This window comes from Brassica napus, chromosome C7, assembly GCF_020379485.1.
Source record: "Brassica napus cultivar Da-Ae chromosome C7, Da-Ae, whole genome shotgun sequence".
Classification (NCBI taxonomy): Eukaryota; Viridiplantae; Streptophyta; class Magnoliopsida; order Brassicales; family Brassicaceae; genus Brassica; species Brassica napus.
The window spans coordinates 31,475,535-31,493,739 of record NC_063450.1 but is presented as its reverse complement, the minus strand read 5'-3'; the positions used below and the strand labels follow the sequence as shown (position 1 = coordinate 31,493,739).

Here is an 18,205-nt window from a genome sequence, read left to right as displayed (position 1 = left end):
CCTTTGACATCAATACCTAAACCACCATGAACTACCAAATTGAGAGTGTTAAGGCCCTAAAGTTTCGATTTTTTCTCATCATTTCTCATTTCTTATCCACTCAAACCACATATCTTACACTTTCTCTCAACGATTTCAAGTTATGTGGTGATTAACGAGTAGGTAGCTGTTGTGGTGAAGTTCTGGGTGATTGGAGAAACCACGCAAGTCATCTCACGAGTTCAAGGTATGAAATCGCGAACTACATTTTATTTTTCAGATCTGTTCGACGAAGAAGACTTCCTTAGAAGTCTTCTTCACCGAGAAGACTTCTTTAGAAGTCTTCTGGTCAATGCATATGTTAGTTTTGCAATTGACCTTTTGTGTGTTTTTAATAGAAGACTTCCCTAGAAGTCTTCTAACTTTCCTCTGTAAACAAAAAATTTCGAAATTCCAGGAGAAGAGTTCTAAACAAGACTTTTTTAGAAGTCTTCTCGGATAAACAAGTTACTTTTAAATTTGACCGAAGTTGGTCAGAAATTTGACTTTTTGTAGAAGACAAAACTTCTACAAAAGTCTTCTGAAAGTCTTCCCTAAGTCTTCTTAATGCCGGAAGATGTCTGCGTGAGTTACTTTTGCAATTGAAAAATAATAGTAAAACATTTAATATCAATGAGAAGACTAGAAGTCTTCTCGAGTTTAATTATGGGTTTTGGTCAAACATTTGCCCGCGAGAGAAGACTTCTAGAGAAGTCATCCGACGGAAGACTTCTTGAGAAGTCATCCGACGGAAGACTTCTAAAGAAGTCTTCTCTCGAAAAGTCAAATATAGTCAATTGCAAAAGTAACCCAGCAGACTTCTTGCGACATTGAGAAGAGTTCCGGAAGACTTAGAAAAGACTTCTGTAGAAGTATTCTCCAGGTAGACTTCCCTAGAAGTCTTCTACAAAAAGTCAAAATTATGACTAACTTCGGTCAAATTCAAAAGTAACCTATTTATCCGAGAAGACTTCTAAAGAAGTCTTCTCTGGGAATTTAGAAATAATTTCAATTTCAAAAGTAAGCCAATATTTACAAAGGAAGACTTTCGAAGATGTCTTCTGTAGAGTAGACTTCTTAAGAAGTATTCCTTCGTAAATTTGCAATTGCAAAAATGACCAAAATAGAAGACTTTTTTTGAAGTCTACACAGAGTAGACTTCTTTTGAAATCTTCCGTGGATGACTTCAAAAGAAGTCTTCTACGTAAATATTTATTAAACTTCAAATTTATCCAAAATTAAAATGAATTTTTAATATCTTCTTGCTAATTCTTGTTTATTAGTCAATATTGGGACTACTGAGTCGAATTTATAACTTAACTGGTGATAATTATGAAGTTACAAACATTGATGTTTAATAATGTTTCTAGCTAAGTGGAGAAGTCTTCTGTAAGTAGTCTTCTGTAAGTGTTCCTCATAGAAGACTTGTAGAAGACTTCATAAGAAGTCTTCTCCGATGATTTTGTTTTATTAAATTGATGTTCTGTGTTTGTGTTGTCTTCCTCATAAGATACAATTTTTAACTTCCATGAGATTTAAAATTTTAACTTTCGCTTAAAATTCAATTTTGATCTTTTGTGAATTTGACTAAGGTTTCTTGAGAAGTTTTCTCTCTTAGTTTTAGCAAATTTTACTAAGTTTTTGTGTTGTTGTACTTTGTTATGTATGAGTAAAATGATTAAAATATTTTTTGGTATGTTGCATCAATAACTTTAATGAAGTCAAGTACTTTTGGCAAAACATGAACATATATACCATTCTTTTGATTAACATCTCTTACAGTTTACAAAATAATTCACATCTAAAATATTACACATACAAATCATAAAAAGACCATAAACAAAATTATTACACAGCTAGATATTATTCCTCAACATAGATAAGCTTGGACTCCACTTTACATCATCTCTTTATACCACTTTGGGCAGAAGACTTTGGAAGACTTTCTGAAGACTTCGTGGGAAGTCTTCTAGCATAAAATACATTAGAAGATTTCCCAAGAAGTCTTCCGAGAGCTTTCGAGAGTCTTCCGAAAGTCTTCCAAGAATTATCCGAGAAGTCTTCCAAAATCTGCATATTCAAAAGCATTCAAAAGACTTCAAAATAGAAGAGACTTCAAAAATAAATTTTTAGATAATAAAAAAAACAGTCACATTAGGTTGGATCTATAATTTTTAGAATCTAATATATAAAACACACAAAATGCATATCCAAAATTTATACCACTTTAGGCAGAAGACTTCGGAAGACTTCGTGGGAAGTCTTCTAGCATAAAATACATTAGAAGACTTTCTAAGAAGTCTTCTGAGAAGTCTTCCGACAGTCTTCTGAGAGTCTTCTGAGAAGTCTTTCAAAGTCTCTCAAATCTGGAAAAACCTGCAAATTCAAAAACATTCAAATGACTTCAAAACAGAGAAAAACTTCAAAAATGAAAATTTTATGCTTACAAAATAAATAAAACAGTCACACTATGTTGAATCTATAGCTTTTTAGAATCTAACATATAAACACACACATAAATTCATATCCAAAATTTAGAGATATACCTTTGAAAGAGTGAAAGATGAGAATTACGTAATGAAAAACTGCAAAAAGAAGATAATTAGTGAGAAGACATAAGAAAAAGCGAGAAATGGATATAAAGTTTGGTGTTTTGATGTTCAAAGAGATTAGAGAGAGGTTGGAGAGTTTTAGAGTGAGAAACATTACATTTTTGTTGCAGTCATTTGAGAGGAAGAAAGAGAATGTGTAACTTTTCTTTATATATGGAGACAAAAATTCCAATTAGGTTAAATATTTTCGACCCAGAAGACTTCTGGAAGACTTATGGAAGACTCATGGAAGATTTATGTAAGACTCATGGAAGACTTATGGAAAACTTTGATTTAGGCGAGAAACCTAAATTATTCCAAAATTTAGGCGGGAACCCTAAATTTTACTTAAATTTAGGTGGGATGTGTCGGAAGATTTCTTTTTAAGTTTTATGTAAGTCTTCTAGACCCTAAAATCAAATAACTATGCAAAAAACCCTTTTAAACTTAAAAAAAAAACATAGAAAGTGTTTAAATCAAATTATTAGATAGTTACTAAACATATATAAGTCAATTTGAAAAAGGAAAAAAATGAAGATAAGATTTCAAATCTAACCCTAAAGATACCAACAATACTATAACATATTTTACCAAACCATAAACCAATGACTCATGAACCAATCTACATTCACTCATCTATGTTGAAAATAATTTAATTTCAGATAAACTAAATTTACATCATTGAAAAATGTTTATTATTACATGATTTCAAATTTTAACCCATGAAAATATTTTTTATAAAAAATTTAAATTATTTTTAAGATCTAATCCATGAGAAGACTTTCTCTGGAAGACTTATGGAAGACTCCTGGAAGACTTATGGAAGACTTTAATTTAGGCGGAAAACATAAATTATTCTAAAATTTAGGCGGGAACCATAAATTCTACTAAAATTTAGGCGGAATATGTCTGAAGACTTTTTTTTAAGTCTTCTATGAGTCTTTCAGACCCTAAATTCAATTAACTATGCAAAAACACGTTCTTAAACTAAAAAAAAAAACTTAGAAAATGTTTAAATCAAGTTATTAGATAGTTACTAAACAGATATGAGTCAATTTGAAAAAGAAAAAAAATGAAGGTAAAATTTCAAAATCTAACCTTAAAGATACATACAATACTATAACATATGTTACCAAACCCTAAACCAATGACTCATGAGCCAATATACATTCACTCATCTATGTTAAAACTAATTTAATTTCAGATGAACTAAATTTACATCATTGAGAAATGTTTATTATTACATGATTTCAATTTTTTACCCATCAAAATATTTTTTATAAAATTATTTTTAAGATCTACTGAACGAGAAAACTTACAACGAAGTCATCATAGAGAAGACTTACAAAGAAGTCTTCTCTAATGAAGGGTTATAACGGTAAAATTGAATACATGTTTTTTGTTTGTTCATAAGGGGGCTGTTGTAATTTCACTAGGCTTTTGGGTTATTTTTGCATTTGATTGAATTTGGGGTACACTTTTGTATTCAAAATCAAGTTTTGAGTCATTTTTGGCAAATCTCCCATTATTTATTGTGTTAGTTTGGTTTTCATCTTAGATATGAAAATATATTTTTTATTTTATAAAAAATTCGGCATATGCTGACTTGAAAAAATAAAATTAGAAAAATAGAGTGATGATTGGTACGAAGTTGTATTAAAAACATAATAGGTAAATTTTAAAAGGTAATATTATTTCTTTACTTTAATATCAAAATTATGTTGTAAAATTTCCTTTTTATGAAATTTCATTATAAAAATATTTCCATTTTGAATTTTATTAATAATTTTTTTATTATATATGTTATTTGGAAAAAAATAAAAAGGAAACTTAAGTTAAAAAATATATTCAATAAACATATCTTAGTTTATGTTATTTAAATATGTTTTATAATAATTCGAGAAATATATTTATGTAAATAAAAAAAATTATTACTGTAAAAATATAAATGTCATTTAAGATTTTTTTTTTTCAAATGGAAGATTATTTCCTTACTTTAAAATCAAGATATTTTGTAAACTTTCCGTTTTATGAATCACAATAATATAAAATATATATTTGTTATAAATTTTCATAAATGTTCTTTATTATATAGGTTATTTGGAAAAAAATATAAAGAAAAAAGGAATATTAATAAAATTGAAAGAAAATAATTTTTTTTAATAATGACCATTATATATATTTGATTCATTAAATGTGTTGATGTAATTAAGCGTCGTAGAAATGAACATAAGTGCAACATTAGATAACCGACTTCTCAAATAACGTTATAGATATATTATTTTAGTAAATGAACATGAAATAATCTTATTTAGGTGTTGATTGTTTCAACTAGTTTTTGGTTTTAGATTTTGGTTTTTGATATTTGTTTTTTCAAAATAAAATCAATACATTATTTTAAAATAATAAAATAGAAATAAAAAATTTAAAATTTAAAATTTTCCTTTAACTTTATATTGTAAATTTAAAATAAAAATATATTAACAGGTTTTAAAATATTTTATTTTAAATATTATACTAAAATATAAATAATAAAATATCTATAAATTATAAGAAATTAAAAATACTTGAATTTTTGAAACTGTTTATAGATTTTCTTATATAAAATATTTTTATTTTTAAAACTTGATTGATATTTTTGAACGAGATTACACTTACAATCACACCACAGCAATCAGCGTTTACTCAAGCAAGCCACGGAGGAGGAAATATGGCAAGCCCTATTCATGATGCATCCAGAAAAATCTCGGGGTCCGGATGGAATGACAGCTCTCTTTTTTTCCAACACTCTTGGCATATAATAAAAAAAGATATACTAGAAATGGTCAACAATTTCTTGCCTCAGGGGAATTGGATACAAGATATAAATATTACAAATATTTGTTTGATTCCTAAAACAGAGAGGCCAACACGGATGACAAAACTCAGACCAATCAGTTATGTAGTGTAGGGTATGAGATTATATCAAATCTTTTATGCCAAAGATTGAAGCTGTGTCTTCCGTCACTTATTTCGGAAAACAATCGGCTTTTGTGCTTGGAAGACTGATATCGGATAATATACTCATAGCTCATGAAATGTTTCATAGACTGAGGACTAATAAGTCATGCCAGGATAAATTTATGGCAATAAAAACGGATATGAGTAAGGCTTATGATAGGGTTGAATGGACCTTTATTCAAGCACTACTCGGCAACATGGGGTTTGATCATCATTGGGTCCAACTAATGATGGAATGCATTTCCTTGGTACAGTACAGAGTTTTTCTGCATGGTCAACCGAAGGGAAAAATAATTTCACACATGGGACTTCAGCAGGGAGATCCTTTATCTCCCTATATGTTTATTATGTGTACGGAAGCATTGGTTGCAAATATTAAGAAGGCGGAGCGAGAACAACGGATGACGGGTATAAAGGTTGCACGGGCTTGTCCTTTGATTTCTCATCTTCTCTTTGCAGATGATAGTCTTTTCTTTTGCAAAGCACGAATAGAAGAATGCAAGACGATTCTTAGGATTTTAAAGGATTACGAGGTGGTTTCGGGCCAGCAAATTAATTTTGAAAAATCATCGATTCAATTTGGTCACAAGATTGAAGAGACCACTAGACAGAAATTACGGGATGTTTTAGGGATTAAGAATTTAGGTGGAATGAGATCATACTTGGGAATCCCTGAGAATTTAGGAGGTTCAAAAGCGCAAGTCTTTGGATTTGTTCAAGATCGTCTCAGTAATAGAGTAAATGGTTGGACTTTTAAGCTCTTCACCGGGGGAAAGAAAGTGATTATAAAATCAGTGGTTACAGTATTACAAAACCATGTAATGTCATGTTTTCGTATACGAAAAGCAGTAATGAAGAAGCTGACAAATGCAGTGGCACAATTTTGGTGGAGTCCATCGGGAAATACTAGATGCATGCATTGGAAATCTTGGGATAAACTCTGTAGTTCTAAGACTGAAGGAGGTTTGGGGTTTAAAGACCTCACAGATTTTAGTATAGCTATGCTGGGGAAACAACTTTGGAGACTGATAGAGAAATCGAACACATTATTTTCTCGTGTGTTCAAAGGACGGTATTTCAGGAATGCTTCAACCCTTGAACCAATTAGATCGTACTAGTTGTCTTATGGCTGGCGTAGTATTGTCTCTGCTAGATCTCTAGTTAGCAAAGGACTAATCAAAAGCATCGGAACAAGTTCATCTATCTCAGTATGGAATGATTCCTGGCTTCCATCCACTCACCCGAGACCATCAAATAAAAATCAACACAATTTATACCCGGATCTTATAGTGGATTCCCTGATCAATGAAACATCGAGAACATGGAACTTACAGGTTATTCGTACTCTGGTGGATCCTCAGGACGTGAAAATCATCGAAAGTTTACCTTTGAGTCATTTACTAACAAATGATCGGGGTGGATGGTATTTTTCAATCAATGGGAGATACACAGTTAAATCAGGATATCAAGTAGAACGGGTTTATCTGGATAGAGAAAAAATGTTGCTGGAATACGGTCCATCAGTCTCTCCGTTAAAAGCTTTCTGCTGGAAAGTACGTTGTCCACCTAAGATGAAACATTTTCTATGGCAATTGGTATCATGATGTATAGCGGTAAAGAAAAATCTAAAGGCACGAGGTATGCAAGGGGACACAATTTATGCAAGATGTTGAGCATCTGAAGAGTCCATCAACCATATATATTTTGAGTGTCCACTAGCAATACAAGTTTGGGTATTGTCACGAATCCCCTCAAACCCATAAATATTCTCCACCCTATCACTGTTTACAAATATGGATTATTTATTTTGGAAGATTTATCCAGCGATGAAAGATCATCATTTTGCATGGATATTATGGTATTTATGGAAATGAAGAAATAATAAAGTTTTTAGCAATCTCGATACTGATCCGAGAGACGCCCTCAAATTGGCAGAAACAGTGTCATTATTTTGGGCTGAGGCACATGATTCTCTTAGCCAGGGATTCGACCAAACACGCTCATCAGTGGCAACGACAATACCAAAAATTCTGAGTAGATGGTGCTTTACGGACAGATCATGGAAAGATCAGGATAATTTTTCATGACAAGGGTGGTATAGCACATTGGAAGGTTTGAGGGTTTAATGAGAGCAAGGAATACACGTGCAAGTTATTCGCCACTTCATTCGGAGATAGAAGCACCAATTTGGGCAATGGAATGCATGAAAAACCTAAGAAAGTTTACGGTTACATTTGCAACGGATTGTTCTCAGTTGGTGAAGATGGTTTCAGAACCAGAAGAATGGCCGTCATTTGCAAGTTATTTGGAAGATATCAAGTTATTGAAGAGCAGTTTCCACATCTCAGAGCTCATTCATATACCACGGACGCAGAACACAAGAGCGGACAATCTTGCATGCAGTGCACGAAAGCAACCGTCGTTTGTTGTCCATATGTATGCGGAGGTACCAGTTTGGTTCGCAGATTCTACATGAATCTTTGTTTGTTGCTGGCAAAAAAATAAAATAAAAATATAATATATTGTATTAATAAAATATTTTTTTTATAATTTTATTTATTTTAGTGTGTCTAATAATTATCAAAAATATTCAAAATATTATTTATAGAAATTAATGAATAATTTTTTATAATGAATTAATATTATATATAGAATATCGAAATTAATTTACAGATAAAAAGCCAAATAAATTATTTTAAATTAATGTTTAAATTATATCTTATCTAAAAATACTTGTATATGAATTTTATCTTGATGAAAAAATTATTTATTTAATTATTTATTTTTAATTAAAATATATTGCTTTCTATTATATAGTATAGATTCTCTTTGTATTTTATTTATGTATCTGTGGAATTGATAGAATGAGTATTCAATTCTATTTATTTTTAGTGGTGAATTTTTTTTTGAAATTAATGGAGTAAGTCATTCCACATCATTCCATTTCAAAAATCAACAATCAGTCTAAGTCAAACACTGTATTCAAAGAATGACAAATGTTAACGGCAAGCTGAACTGTTAAAAAATAAAAAGAATTGAGATATTTCTTAAGATAACAAAAATTGAGAGTTTTATCTAGGCCTGGGCATTTTACCCGGACCCGACAATCCAAACCGGAACCGATCCGAAAAATCCGGTTTGGGTCAGTTCGGGTATAGCCATATTACCCTCTTGGGTCTTACTTCTTAGGACCCGCGGGTCGACGACCAGACCCGAAACCTACCCTATAGCCGATAGGGTATTATTAGACCCGAAACGTACCCTAAACTAACTAACCAGCCTAGATCTATTCACTTCTCCGATGCACCATTATATTCCTACTTTCCTTAATCGGTTCCACTCCCCAAAATTGAATCGACGATTTTTTCGATTTATAAACTGTAAATCCGAAATCAAACATCGTCAAACTGGAATCTCATCAGAATCAAGTTCTTCATCAAAAACCCCTAACCCTAGCCATTTCTTCATCAGCGAAAGATTTGTCTACAGATCAAACTAGGATAAGTCTCGAACTTTTGATTTGAATCTTGTTTATGTTTTTGGATTAATCTGTTTTTGACTCTTTATTCTTGTTTATGGTTTTGTTTTAATCCGAGTTCGATTGTTGTGTTCCTCTGATCTTTCTTTTGAAGCGTTTCTTTCTTGTTTAAGGTTTAATCCAAAGTGAACTCGGGTTTGATAATGATTAAACCTGAGCTTCTTTCCTTGATTGATTCTTTGTGTACATGTGTTTATAAGTAGTTAATGTTCTTGTTGTTGTGTTTATCATCATTCTTTCTTAATGTTGGCTGATAGAACCGTATTATATAAACTACGGAGAACTGACTATTGTAAAGAATAAAATTGATAAGATTATACCAAAGATTAAGAAAAGGATGATACAACTGCAGAGTCGAGATATTATCTCTTTCCTTAACTCAAAATACGTCCCGTAGTGCGACGGTTCGATAACGTAATGAGTCTCAGGATACAACTGCAAAAAAATCTTCTGATTTGCGTCACTCTATCAGAAACCTGGCGAAACTAGTTTTGTGTATACTCTCAGAATCGAAAGAAAATTTAAGAGAAAGAAGAAAATATGAGGAATTGTTGATCAAATGATTTTGTTTTCAATATGTTCCTATGAATGAGCTTTCACATGTTTCTATTTAACTTCAAAAAGTTAAAGAATTGTTACGTAGCCATGAATGAAACCAAACGTATATATTGCTATTAAGTGCAATAATATAATTGATTCTCCATTACTCACGTTTGACAAGTAGTAATTGGCTTTGACCAAATCAATTCAAAACCAATATAATACTCTGTATGGGTTTTTCATTTTTTATGTTCAAATAAAACATAAAATATTTTCATAAATAAAATTTGAAAGGTTAAGTTAATTGACATATTGCCCAATTAACAAAATCAATTTCAAATGCAAACTCAAATATCCAAAGTGATCAATTTGCTAATTGTTATATATTTAGCCAAATTTAAAGCTTTACAAGCTTTGCATGTCACGAACTTTGGACCTTCATTTCTCATTCAACACAACTCCAATTTTGACAAGTAAATACACTAATTCATAATGTTCATGGTGAAGATTGCATTGTGCCCAGATTCCAGTCTTTCCGACAGACGTCTCCGTCGAAAAACTTATCGAAAAATTGGTCCACACCACTTTGTCAAAAACGAGTTCCAACAGTCTTGTCTATAATGCAGATGGTGTCTTGTGATGATGGTTCAGATTTAGATAAATCAGCAGATGAAGTTCAGACTCCAATCTCTTGTAACAAAGCAAAACGTAAGAAAACAGAAGGCGGAAGTGGTTCACGGTCAGAAAAGAAGAAGACGTCAAAGGTATGAGAGTACTTTACTAGAAAGAAAGAAGAAAATGATAGAGCCATCTGCCACTATTGTGGGAAAGAGATGGCATGTGCAACAAAATCAGGAACAACAAGCTTGAAGAAACATTTGAATCTTTTCTGCAATTGTTACCAAGCATGGCTTGCTGTGAACAAAGACAATAATCAAGGTGCTTTAGAGGGTGAAGATGGTAATATGAGAGTGTGCAAAGTATCTGAATCTATCTTCAAAGAAGAGACAAATGAGATGATGGTTTTGGGAGAGTTAGCTTTATCTTGGGTAGAGAGCGTAGCTTGGAGGAATTTCTGCAGCAGGACTAAGCTCTATGTTCCTAATTCTATAAGAACAGGAACCCGAGATCTTGTTGAGACCTTTGTGAAAAAGAAAGAGGCAATGAAGAAGATTCTTAACGAGAACAAGCAACGGCTTTCACTAATGACTGATATCTGGCTTGCTCCTCATACTGGTTCTAGTTATATGGTGATTACTGCTTATTTTATAGACAGCTCATGGCAATTGAGGAAGCCATCATTGGATTCAAGAATGTGTATGAATCACAAAGGATTAACAATATCTAAGGTACTTCTTGAATGCTTAGAGGAATGGGATATCAAAAGACTGTATGGCATAACCGTAGATAATGCCACATCAAATAGTTCAGCATTGAGAAAGTTTAAGGAAGCTTTCATTAAAAAAATGGGGATGATGCACTGGTTCTAGATGGAAAGTTTCTGCATTTTAGGTGTGCTACTCACATTCTCAATCTGATTGTTAAAGAAAGTTTGCTGGAGATAGAGAGCAGTGTCAATGCCATTCATAATGCCATTTATTTTGTGAGGTTTCAACACCGAGGCAGATTTCTTTTGAGCGACAAGTAGAGTCAGGACGAATTCAGAGAGGAAGCTTACCTTTAGATGTGAGAACTAGGTGGAATTCCACCTATTTTATGCTAGAACAAGCAATGAAGTTCAAGGTGGCTTTGAGAAGATGGAAGATGAGGACAAGCCCTACAACGACTACTTCTATGAAATTATGGGTGAAAAAAAATGAGTTGGGCCACCAAGTAAAGATGATTGGGAAGCAGTTGATAGGTTAGTCCAGTTCTTAATTATTTTATACAAAGCTATTTTGGTTCTGTCTGCAACAAATTATGTTATTGCACATAAGTTGTATCATGCGATCGTCACAGTAACAAGGAACATTGGTGCTTTAAGCACTGCTGCTGGTCCAGATGAAAGTTTAAGGTCTAAGGCAGCAAACATGTTAGGGAAGCTAGGCAAGTATTGGAATCCATTTGGGACAAATCCTGAGAAGATGAATAAATTTGTCATTATCGCTGGTGTTCTTGACCCAACCAAGAAGAAAGAAGGTTACCACAAAGATATTTGAGAAGTTGTATGGAGAAGGCTCGCTTGAGGTTACTCATTTGAAAGATGAAGTCGAGGACATTTTGAGGAATTTGTTTGATCAGTACAACAATGGCAGTGGCACTGCTGGTGGTTCGGTTTCATCATTCCATAGTCAGTCTCAAGGACCATCTTCTCAATCTCAATCTCACTCACATGATCAGTTAGGAGATGAAGTATCTCAGAGGACAATATTTGGTAACGGGCTTGCCTATGAGAGCATGAATGACATCTACTAAGAGCTTATTCAAGAAACAAGATTTCAGGAAAAAAAACAAGTGAGTTGGATATGTATCTAAAAGAGAATGTGGAGATTCCAAACCTTATATGTGGTTCAGAGTATGATGTACTCTCTTTCTGGAGGGTTAATAGTGCAAAGTATCCAGTTCTATCGCTGTTAGCTAGGGATGTACTTGCAATGCAAGTGAGTTCTATTGCATCTGAGCCATCCTTCAGCACCAGTGGCCGAATTTTAGACCCAAGCAGAAGCTGCTTGACGCATTATATGATAGAAGTATTGATGTGCACGGAGCATTGGCTCAAATATGAGATTAAACTCAAAGGAAAAGGAATCGCATGAAAGGAACAAATGCTTAAGTTGATAGAAGAGGAAGATGCTCTTATGAGAGATATAATTTCTGGTTTCTAATCTCTTTAATCTTTATGTCCATTATCATTATATTTTTTAGTTTGGTTTACACTTTGATGACCTTCACTGTTTTTGTTTTTCAGAGTTTGAACATGTGTTTCACGCTTGAATGTTGCTACATGCGGCTCATAAACATACTGATTATTGAGAGTTGGAGACTGAGTATCATTTTGTTGTTGTTGTGTTTGCCTTCTGGTTGCCTAGTTTTTATGTTTTTGAATTTGTACTTGATCAGTTTTAAACTTTTTATGTCTACTTATGACTTGTATCTACAATTTATGTTAAAACTTGTGTTTAGTCAATTATGTTCTGAAACTGCTAGTAAAGATATTGTTTTTATAAAGTATGAAAATTTGACATATTGCAAGTATGTAAGCATCGCAGGTTCTTATTACATGGTAATATCTCGGGCAAACATGGCAATTTGGACCCGAATACGGTAGCCCCGAACCGAAAACACAAAAAATTCGATCCGAAAACCCTTAAATTGACTCGAAAACCTTAAAACCGACCTAAAAACCCAAAACCCGACCAAAAAATTGTAAGAACTGAAAAATTTCAGGTATTATCGGTTCCTATAATCTAGAACCGATCCGGACCCGACAAGACCCGAACCGACCCAAAACCAAAAATTTCAAATTACCCTATCGAAACTCTTAGACCCGAAGGACCCGAATCTGCAAGATCCGATCCGAATCCGACCCGAAGACCTGAATGGCCATGCCTAGTTTTATCATTAAATTTTTTTACTTTAACAAAGAAAAAAGTGAGAGGAAAAATTATCTCTCTCCGTTGACTGAGACCGTTTGTGTTAGCTTAGCTGTTTGAATATATATAAAAATGTATATATAGGATCCGCATACCCATGACTAGGAATTTGCGTGCAGATTCTCTCGATAAGGAGGCGAGATGTAGTGGTACTTTTTTTCCATATAGATCAGACTCAGCCGGACAGAGCGTCTCTTCGGAACGACTCAGACCCGCCTACCACTTGATCTTAGAAGATGGGCGTCGCCAAAAAAAAAAGTATTTGAGAAATACTCTAGAATATCAGTAAAAAAGTTTTTGTCACAAATATAGACTCTAAAGATCAAAATGACCAAAATGTTTCATTAAAGAGGTAAATATATACTTATACCTCTAGGGTTAAATAATATAAACCTTAGGGTTTAGAGTTAAGATGTAGAGATTTGAGATTGAGTTTTAAAATTTTATGAAATAAAAAATAAATACTAAAATTTTGAAAAATAGTTTCAAAAAGAATTTTCAAATTACAAAAAGAAAATCTGAAAAAATATAAAAAGAAATTCAAAAAAAAAAAGAAATTTAGAAAAAAGTTCGAAGTTGAAAACATATAATCTAAAACTATAAAAACTATTTATTTTTAATTTATATATATAGGGTATTAAGATCTTTTTACCTATTAAATGAAGGGCAATTCTCTCAAATAGTTATTTTTAAGTTTTTGTCACAAAAATAGCTCTTAAGGAAGAAAATGACCAAAATAGCATCTTTTTATTTTGAAAATTTCAATATTTGTTTTTTATGTTTTTAATTTAAAACTCTATTCCCAAAATTCCACCATTTAACTCTAAATCTTAAGTCTAGATTAATCATTTTTATATTTTAATAAAACTTATTTTGCTTATTTTCTTGTTTGAGTGTTATTTTTGTGACAAAAAATTAAAAATACTATCCTAAAGAATTTTTTTTAAATAAAATATTTTGGTTATTTTATTTTTATTTTTTGTGAAAAAAACTTGAAAACGTTTATCTAGGAAAATTGCCCACGTAGATATGTATTTTGGTATGTATACAATATTTATATACATATATCTGTCTCTGTGAAGATGCAAGTGTTTCTTCGGTCAAATGATACACAAAAAAAAAAAAAAAAAAAAAAAATCTCGCCACCTCTCAATATAAAGTCTTTTACTTTGCTCTGAATTCTCCAAGCTCAATTTCCGATTCTATTTCTACTAACAAAGTTGGTTTCTTTCCTCTCTTTGGATTGATTTTTGAACATGAGATTATTGTTTTCGGAGTGGTGTTGAGGGTTTTCGGGTTTGAGTCGATGGTAAGATTGATTGAAGTTTGGAGTTGATACGTCTCTGTTTCAAGAACCACCTCTCATGGGTTGCATAATCTCTAAGAAGAAGTCTCCAAAGAGAAACAATCTTCATCATCAATCATCATCGGAGAAGCGTTCTTCGAGAATCAATTCGTCGAGCCAGAGCAAAGACGAGCAGCAAGATAAATCGAAATACAGAGACGCCAAAGTTCGGTTGATCGAACCCGAATCGTTCAGTTCAGCTAGGTTTTCTGAGAAACATCCGGAGATTCCAGAGATTGGTGATACAGACGACGAAGAAAAGGAACTAAAGAGAGAGCCTGATGTTCAAGTGGCCTGCTTGGCAAGTCTCAGTGGCGGGTGAAGCTCTTGTGGGTTGGACTCCACGACGTGCTATCTCCTTTGAGAAACTTGACAAAGTAAGTTACTCTTTTTTCAGATATTATTATTATATGATTCAGTCTCATTCTTGTTTGTCTTTGGATTGCAGATTGGTCAAGGTACTTATAGCAGTCTCGTGATCTTCTCAACAACAACAAGATCGTTGCACTTAAAAAGAGTCCGGTTTGATCTTACCGATTTAGAAAGCGTTAAAGTTTATGGCTAGAGAGATCATTGTCATGAGAAAGCTTGATCATCCCAATGTACTTAAGTTACAAGGCTCTGTTTCGTCTTCTCTTTACTTGGTTTTCTAGTACATGGATCATGATCTCCTCGGACTTGCTTCCATTCCCGGTATCAAGTTCTCTCAGCCTCAGGTACTTAACTACTTACCTTGATCACCCTTTTTGTCTTACTATATCACAACTCTCAACAGGTTCTTCTTCTTTAGGTAAAATGTTACATGAAACAGCTACTAAGCGGTCTTCATCATTGTCACAGTCGTGGCGTTCTGCATCGTGATTTAAAGGGATCAAATCTACTGATTGATAGTAACGGAGTCTTGAAGATTGCTGATTTCGGGTTGGCAACGTTCTTCGACCCGCGGAACAGTGTTCCATTGACTAGCCGTGTTGTGACTCTTTGGTATCGACCACCAGAGCTTCTTCTCGGGGCTTGTCATTACGGTGTTGGTGTTGATTTGTGGAGCGCAGGATGTATCTTAGGCGAACTATATTCCGGGAAACCCATCCTCCCTGGGAAAACTGAGCTTCATATTACAATCTTGAATCCATCTAGAAACTCAACTTCTTGTTTTCTAGGTGGAGCAACTGCATAAAATATTCAAGCTGTGTGGTTCACCAACTGAAGATTACTGGAGGAAACTGAAGCTACCACCTTCAGCTGCGTTTAGACCTTCCCTTCCTTACGGACGACATGTAGCAGAGATGTTTAAGGACTTGCCTACGAATGTGCTTTCGCTTTTGGAGGCTTTACTCTCCATAGATCCTGAGCAGAGAGGCTCTGCAGCTATAGCTCTTGAGAGTGAGGTGCTTGGTTTTAACTTTATGTTAGATACTACTATCTTTTACTTTTGTGTGATTTTGATATTATATAGTTATTGTGGACCAGTACTTCAGCACAGAGCCGTTTGCTTGTGATCCATCTTCTCTACCAAAGTATTCTCCAATCAAAGAGATTGATGCTAAACTCCGAGATGAAGCTAAGAGGCAACAACGACGCCCACAGGAGAAACAAGACTCTCTGACAAGAAGATCACACGAAAGAAAACTTATCCCCCCGGTAAAAGCTAATCCGTCACTCGCAGCGGCTACGGAGGTAACAAAGAGGCTTGATCTGCTATGGTTTGGTGTTCCATCAGAATATTAACTTGAACCAGAAAAAAAAAACTTGTTTGCCCAATACAGAATCCTTATCTAAGAAGATGTGTTCCGGGTCATTCAACAAGACAAATGCAGATCACAAAAGACATGACCAGCAACAATGCCACAAGTGGAAGAGTCTCTTACTCAGGTCCGATTGATGAAAAACAGGAATGCAGCTTCTAGAATACCTTCAAGCAGAGGCAACTCAGGAGGACAAAGAGGTTCACGTGTAGAAGAATTTGAGAGCATTCAACAGAACTGACACAATGGATAGTAGTAAGAGGAAAATCAAAATCCCAAATGACCCATCTTGGGTAAGTTAATCTCAGAGATTTCTTGTTTCCTTTACTTTTTGCCGACAAGAATCTGTCTTTTTATTTTACTTTGTAGTTTATATATCTCTCTTTCTGTGTTTTGTTTACAATAAAATGTACATGTCGGGTCCATTGCTGGCTCAACCAAGCAAAATGGATCAAATGCTGGAAGAACATGACCGGAAGCTCCAGGAGTTCACCAGACAGGGCAAAACAATCAAGAAACTGAATCATGCGTCTCAAAAGGACAAAACCAGAAAATCAGTTCGAGTCTTGTTGTTCCAAAAAGAGACTGATGAGCTTTTGTCTGGTTCCTTCCTAGATTTTGAAAAAGTTTGTACTAGAGATTTATTTTAAAAAAGCTCAGCTCTGTGATTACATAGAACATTTGTACAAACTCATCATAGAGTTTGGTCTTTCTGTACATTAGTACATACACGTATGTACATTTCTTCATATATTATAGAGATGTGTACATACATACACATATGTTTGCATTTCCTTCGTTATTATACAGTATCACTTATCATCTGATAAAGATATGAAGTTATCAAGATAGATTAATTAGATAAGATTTGAAAGATGATCAATTGGAGAATCAGAATTACAAATCATTCTCATACACAGAAACTGTGTCAGAAGGTGTCCTAAGATATTTTCTGAATATTATCATCATATTTCTCCAACTTAAAAAAAAAAAAAGAAATATGATGATAATAATTATTTTCTGATTAGAATCAGAATTATTCTCCAAAGAAATATTATCATCATCATATTTTCTGATTAGAATCAGAATTATTTTCATATTTCTCCATCTTTCACTGATACTTAAAAAAAAAATCTTACTATTTCTTACCAAAATTGAAAAGGCAAACGGGAAAATTTAAATTGAAAACAAAATACAGGAATAAGAAGAATCTAAGAAACTTCCATCACTTCAGATAAAATCGATTAAAACACAGTAATCCGTGTGGGGGGGGGACAACGAATTGATAAACAGGACGAATAATCGGAGAAGGATTGAATATTGGCATCTTATTAGGAGATAGAGCGGAGGATTAGCTATTTCACCTATTTATAACTTATAAGAGAAAGAAAAGAAACCCTAGATTTTATATATCAATATTATACTGTTAAAAAGGGAAAGAATCCTTAAAAATCTACTTAAACAAGGTTGGTGGACCTATTCATTTTTAACCTACAAATTAAACTAGATATATCTAAATTATTAATATGTCATGTTTTCTATTTTTCTCTTATCCTATTGTTTATTATCCTATTTTTGTGGACACCATTATTTTTAAAAAATATCCTAATAATAATGTCTATTATCTAAGATTCATATTTTGAAGCGTTATTAAATTAATAATTACAAACTTTACGATTCCAAATATGATAAAACAATATTTTATTAAATAAAGTTGACATATCTACTTCGATTCATCCATAAGAACCCATCGAACTGATATAGTCAAATCATGAATTGCTCTTTTCTTCCACCTGCAAATAATAAAGACGAACAACCGACTTTAGAACTGCAAC

At 33.1% G+C, this 18,205-nt stretch overlaps 1 non-coding gene and 1 pseudogene across 1 annotated transcript; one reads left to right on the top strand and one right to left on the bottom strand.

The window, feature by feature from the left end:
- Nucleotides 1-14,366: 14,366 nt before the first annotated feature.
- On the top strand, nucleotides 14,367-17,160 carry LOC106427551 (annotated as a pseudogene).
- A 94-nt stretch (nucleotides 17,161-17,254) lies between these two features.
- Nucleotides 17,255-17,348, bottom strand: LOC125591004. The gene has a single exon (XR_007326995.1). It is a non-coding gene; the product is annotated as a small nucleolar RNA snoR31/Z110/Z27 (small nucleolar RNA).
- Nucleotides 17,349-18,205: the final 857 nt, after the last annotated feature.